Source organism: Pinus tabuliformis, chromosome X (assembly GCF_031772625.1).
Source record: "Pinus tabuliformis cultivar Carrire ecotype Pingquan chromosome X, CPIR1, whole genome shotgun sequence".
NCBI classification, from domain to species: Eukaryota; Viridiplantae; Streptophyta; class Pinopsida; order Pinales; family Pinaceae; genus Pinus; species Pinus tabuliformis.
The window spans coordinates 1,611,467,732-1,611,473,426 of NC_142308.1; the positions used below are offsets into that span (position 1 = coordinate 1,611,467,732).

Genomic DNA, 5,695 nt, shown 5'->3' on the forward strand with positions numbered 1-5,695 from the left:
TTTTTTTATGAACGAAAATTCAGGTTGCAACAACAGATGGGCTAATTTTAAACAACTGGCCTCCCAGATTTTCGTAGACCCGTCATTTTGATCGCTGTTACAATGAGATCTTATCTAACACGAGAATACATCAGTTGAACAATAAGGCCGCCAATGCTACAATTAGCCCTTAATGCAAGAGTTAAAGCATCGACCAAAGATCTCATGATCTGGGCAAAGAGATGGAAAGGTTATTCATTTAGTGCTTGTTGCATGAAGAAGAGCATTTGATGTGTGGGACCAATACTCTATCACAAGCCTTCCAAATAACGATCCTTCAATGGATGATCACACTCCACCATCTCACCTGCATGAATTCAAATCAAAAGCATTCAAATTAGGTAGAAATGAATAGACTCACTTTCACTACTGTCCATTTCCTCAACTGCAACAAATTCAGTTGAAACCAATCCATGCATACAGCACAGAGATAAGATACAATTACAGGGCCTTACCATCACTGATGGCAACCACCATGTCACTGTCCATAACAGTCGGTATCCTGTGTGCAACGGTAATTACAGTGCAATCTGCAAATTCCTTTCTAATTATTGTCTGGAGAATGGCATCTGTAGCATTGTCTATTGATGTTGTTGCTTCGTCTAGAACAAGGATTCGACTTTTCCTTAGCAATGCACGTCCGAAACAAAATAATTGTCTTTGTCCTACACTCCAATTCTCTCCATCGTCCCCCACTGCATTTTATTGATCTTTTAGTGCCACGAAAAACTTGCAAATCTAACAGCCAAATTCTTGGCCTCATGTCAAAGAATTCCATGACATTTAAAAATATATATTTAATACAAAATTTACCTGGTGCATCTAGGCCATCCACCTTCCCTCTTACAATGTCTCCAAGTTGACACTCGTTCAGAACCTTAATAAAGAAAGAAAATAAATTCAAAGCATTATTTACTATTGTCATTCCACATATGATAAATTCAATGAGATGTTATGTTGAATAGCATTTACATACTTCCCAAATTGTCAAATCTGAGTGCTCAGATAATGGATCCAAGTTGAAGTGAACAGTTCCTCGAAAAAGAGTTGGTTCTTGAGGAATAATCCCAAGGCGCGACCGCAAATCATGAAGCCCAATAGAGGTAGTATCCAAACCATCTATAAGGATTCTACCCCCTGCAGGTTCCACTAATCGAAAAATAGCACTAATGAGAGTGGTCTTCCCACTTCCTGTTCGCCCAACAATGCCAATCTTTTGCCCTCCCTCAAATGTACATGTAATGCCCCGTAAAACAAGGGGGCTGTTGGCTCTATATCTAATCTGCACACATATCAAAATATATTCGACTGCAAACATCATAAACCATTCAAATTTTAGTTAAAAAAATAAATGTTAACACATTCATCTTGTTGGAATGCACAACTCAGGTACCTTCAAGTCTTGCAATTCCACCTTCCCATGCGAGGGCCAACTATCTGGTGGTCTGCAATCTTCTATAACAGCTGGTGCCTCACTAGGAATGTGCATGTACTGTTTGATGCGTTCTACAGAAACAATGTAGTTTTCAAGTGTACATTAGATGTGAATACTGGAAACCAATGACATGTTCAATGACAGACCATATGATAGTACCATCCCAACAAAACCTTCACCAGTTCAAATGTTAGGCATCATCATCGTATACATAAAAGCATCCAGTAACAGCAGATATCTCCCACAGACGACCCTTAGTTTCATCGTTCATACCAGGATTGAAGCTGCCCTTTGGGAGTAGAACCATAGCAAGAGCAGAGGAGCAAAGAACAGTTGCACTTAACATCTCTAGACGCTGAATCAACCATTCATTAACGAGTGGGCTAACGTGGTCTTGAGGCATCAAAGTCCTTCTTTTCTGAGCTTCTGAGTTCTTTATTCCGAGCACCAATGGCATTTTTTGATGCAACTCCATTTGGGAAGAGTTCTGAGCAGAGTAAGTGTTTTATGTAATCACCATGGGCTTCCTTCTTTTCTTTTCGCTCCTTAAAACAAAAAGTGAAATTTGATGTACATCAGGGTAGTAAACTACTGACATTTATCTTCCCCACCTCCTTTTTCAGGTTTCTTCAGATTTCAACATTCTCGATGTAGACATTCCTTTCTCTTTTGTCTTTGCCATGTCGTCTACCATGAATGCTTATAGCAGTCTTGGAGTTGTGGCTGTTGTAACATGGCAAGTTTTGTTTGTAGCCATTCCAATGATTTATTTGACCTAGCAGCCTCAAGAAATTTGATGATACGACTTAATGAGACCTTTGCTTGAATGATAACGGCAATTACATCATGCATTATTCGAATTGGTTCTTGAACAAGGCGAAAAGTGGCTATGAACGTGAAAACGTTGCTTGGAGTAAGAGGAATTTTAAAAAAATAGCAGATTATAAACGTTACAGTCGAAACCAAAATGGGAGATGACCAAAACAACAACGAATTATAGGCTTTCCGAAACTGAACCGCAGATAGCCATTTGAACTCTACCTTGTGCAGCTTCTCAATACTTTCTTTGAAGCGTTCCTCCCATGCATGCAATTTCAGTACTTTCATATGCACCAGAGCTTCTGTGGTAGCCCTTAACCGCTGATCCTGGATTGACATGAGTTCAGTTTGAAACTTATGCTGTAACTTTTCCAATGGAGAGTTAAAAAGAACGGTAATGATGATAATTGCCAAGGCCGAAAGTGTGGCCCATCCAATTGCATGGAAGAGGATGCCTAAAGAAAATATAAGCTGGAGTACTGTTGTCCAAGTCTGATGAAACCAGAAAGGAAGTTCGCCAATACGATAAGCATCTACCGCCATATAATTCATGATTTCTCCAGCTGTATGTACCTGTTTAGCTTCATTGGACAACTTTAGTTGTTTCTGATAAATTGCTGCAACGAGTGAAGAGCGCATTTGCAGACCAATCCGTCTAGTGCCAAAATACCATTGCCTTTGAGTAATGGACTCTATGGTCTTGGCAATAAAGAGTGTTCCTGCCAAAACAAATCCTTCATATTTGAATGACTGTCTACCTTCTGAAAATCCAATAAAAGCATTCAAAACAAGTGGTCCAGAAGACAGAGTAAGTATTTTGAGAAAAGCATAGAACCCAGTCCTTGCCAGATTTTTCCAGTGACAGCAAACCAAAGCCCAGAAAACTGATGGAGTGCCAAATGGGTTTTTCTGTTTTTGCCTCAACAGTTCTTCTGTAAATGTTGTATAATTATTCTTTGCTTGATCATCTCCACACACACAAGGCAAATCATCTTCTTCTAGAGGCTTCTTCTTTCCTTTGGACAAAAGAGAATTCAACCACCAAAATGTTATCCTGCTGAAGAATCCTGCCTTGGCAAAAGGAGTTACAATGGAATTTAACTTCAATATTATCTGATCTTCCTCAGAAAACCTCTGGCTGGAGTTGAGATACCCATGATTTCGGTAATCCCTGCCTAGAAAGGGTTCTGACAGAAGATCATCCTCTGAACTCTTCAAATCCTTTTTCGCAGCACAAATGAGCATCAAGCAACATGCTGGCCATGAAACAAGGGAGAGAATAGTGCCATAGGGAAGCTCTCTGTCATTGATGAAATTCAGTCCAGCTGAAACACAATCCACTGTTCCGAGCAAAAATGACACGATCCACCAAACACGCACAAATGTCGTTACAGACCGCGTTAGCCCACTCGTTACTGTTAATCCGAGTGTAAACCATGCCAATCCTTGCACTAAAAGTACAAGCCATTCGTGCAAGGGAGTTAAATCAAACCCATTTCCCAATTTCTCTTGTAAAAGCCAAATCCCCAATCCCAAATTAATCGCACCCAAAATAATATTTATCACTGCAACACATGTGCGAAATGGCTTTCGAGGTTTCACATTTCTCAGTATGCTCGTCCGCCTTACCCACTTGATGAGAACGATGGACCAGAATGTCAGCAAGAAGACTAAATGTATGAATGCGATCAGAGCATGTTTGCTGCATGAGGTCAAATGGAACGTGTGTAGTAATTCAGAGTAGAGAGATAGGGGTAAACTGCAGTTCTCTTCACAGCGTTGAGCAGGGGACAATGCATTTGGGGTGCCACAAAAGTTGTTCCAGAGCTCTGGGTTGATAAATCAATTCAATGCAAGACAATTAATAAAAAAATTGTAGAAGTTCTTGACAAATTTCATCTACCATAACAATCTTATAAACATATGAATATCATATTATATATATGCCATACGACCAGGGCCATGCTACCCATTTTGTTGCAAAATCCGTGATTTCAAACAATAGAAACAGGATAACTCAGACTGAAAATAAAAAAATATAATCAGAGTAATGAGATTACCTGTAAATATTGCCATCCTTGTTCTGTAAACCACATCCGAATGAATGTTTTTGATATTTTGATTTAGAGCTGGGTCACTGACATTCTCAATGTGGATTGGGGAGTCTGCACTGTCTGAAAACAAGTTATTGATGGTTTTGTCCTATCATATTCTCCTCTCAGAAGCTTTTAAAAGTAGTACACCATTAAACTACATAAATTGTTAAGCTCTTTCCTATGCCCAATGCATGAACCTCCTACTTCTGCAGTCTCCCGAATGCTCCCTGAGTTTCCTAATCGACTACTCAAGGCAATAAGGGAAAAACTCAATCAGCCAAGAGAACTTAACTTTCCCCAATCAGACAGAAACCATACTCTGTCACAGAGTACTTTCCCCAATCAGACTAGAAACCATACTCTGTCACAGAGTACTTTCCCCAATCAGACTAGAAACCATACTCTGTTACATATTATTCAAGTCAGGTCACATCAGTCCTGTCCAAGCTCTATACTGATACATTTAATGATACACTGATCCAAAACAGTGTAACGTACCTTGGCTACTCTTAAATAGAAATTCGGTTCCCAGTAAACATCTTGGACAACACAACCTTCTGAATCTATGTGACATGGGTGCCCCGTCCACCCTAAAATAAAAAACAGAACACCCTTGTATGCAAATAAAGCAAAACTATCCCAACCTGACCATCTGCAGTTCTTTCAACAAGTTGAGATTAAACTCAAAACCCAAATCTGTAAACTATCAAGAAAAAACTGCACCCTGTCAATACAGTGTCATGAAGCCCGACTAGACATAAACAGAAATTCCATTCTCAATAACAAGACTACCTTACAAACCCAATCGGTGCCACAAAGAAGATGACCCATGTATCATAGATCAAGCAAAACTATAACAACATGTACTCTTTCAATACAGTGTCATGAAGCCCGGCTAGGCATAAACAGAAATTCCATTCACAATAACAAGACAACCTTATAAACCCAATGGGTGCCACAGAGAAGAAGACCCATGTATCACAAATCAAGCAAAACTATAACAACTTTCCCCTGTGACAGTGTGCATTACCAAATTACTATACTTCTCTTGACTTAACAAAGAAAAACATTTTATATATATCACATAATTTTTTTTTTTTTTTTTTGTTAAATTAAAAAATAATAAAACATGTCAAAAAATTGATATATATATATATATATATATATATGTATTTGTCAAAGAAAAGCATTACCAAATTACTATACTTCTCTTGACTTAACAAGAAAAACATTTTATATATATCACATATATATGTTTTTTTTTTTTAATTAAAAAATAATAAAACATATCAAAAATGATATATAT

The 5,695-nt window shown here is 38.3% G+C and overlaps 1 pseudogene across 1 annotated transcript; it reads right to left on the bottom strand.

Moving 5' to 3' along the window:
- Nucleotides 1–219: 219 nt before the first annotated feature.
- On the bottom strand, nt 220–4,663 carry LOC149146202 (ABC transporter C family member 10-like; annotated as a pseudogene). The gene is made up of 9 exons (XR_016265159.1): nt 4,354–4,663; nt 2,166–4,122; nt 1,992–2,019; nt 1,748–1,829; nt 1,433–1,647; nt 1,016–1,321; nt 853–916; nt 495–734; nt 220–346 (listed from the first exon to the last, which is right to left on the bottom strand). The product of XR_016265159.1 is annotated as an ABC transporter C family member 10-like (transcript).
- Nucleotides 4,664–5,695: the final 1,032 nt, after the last annotated feature.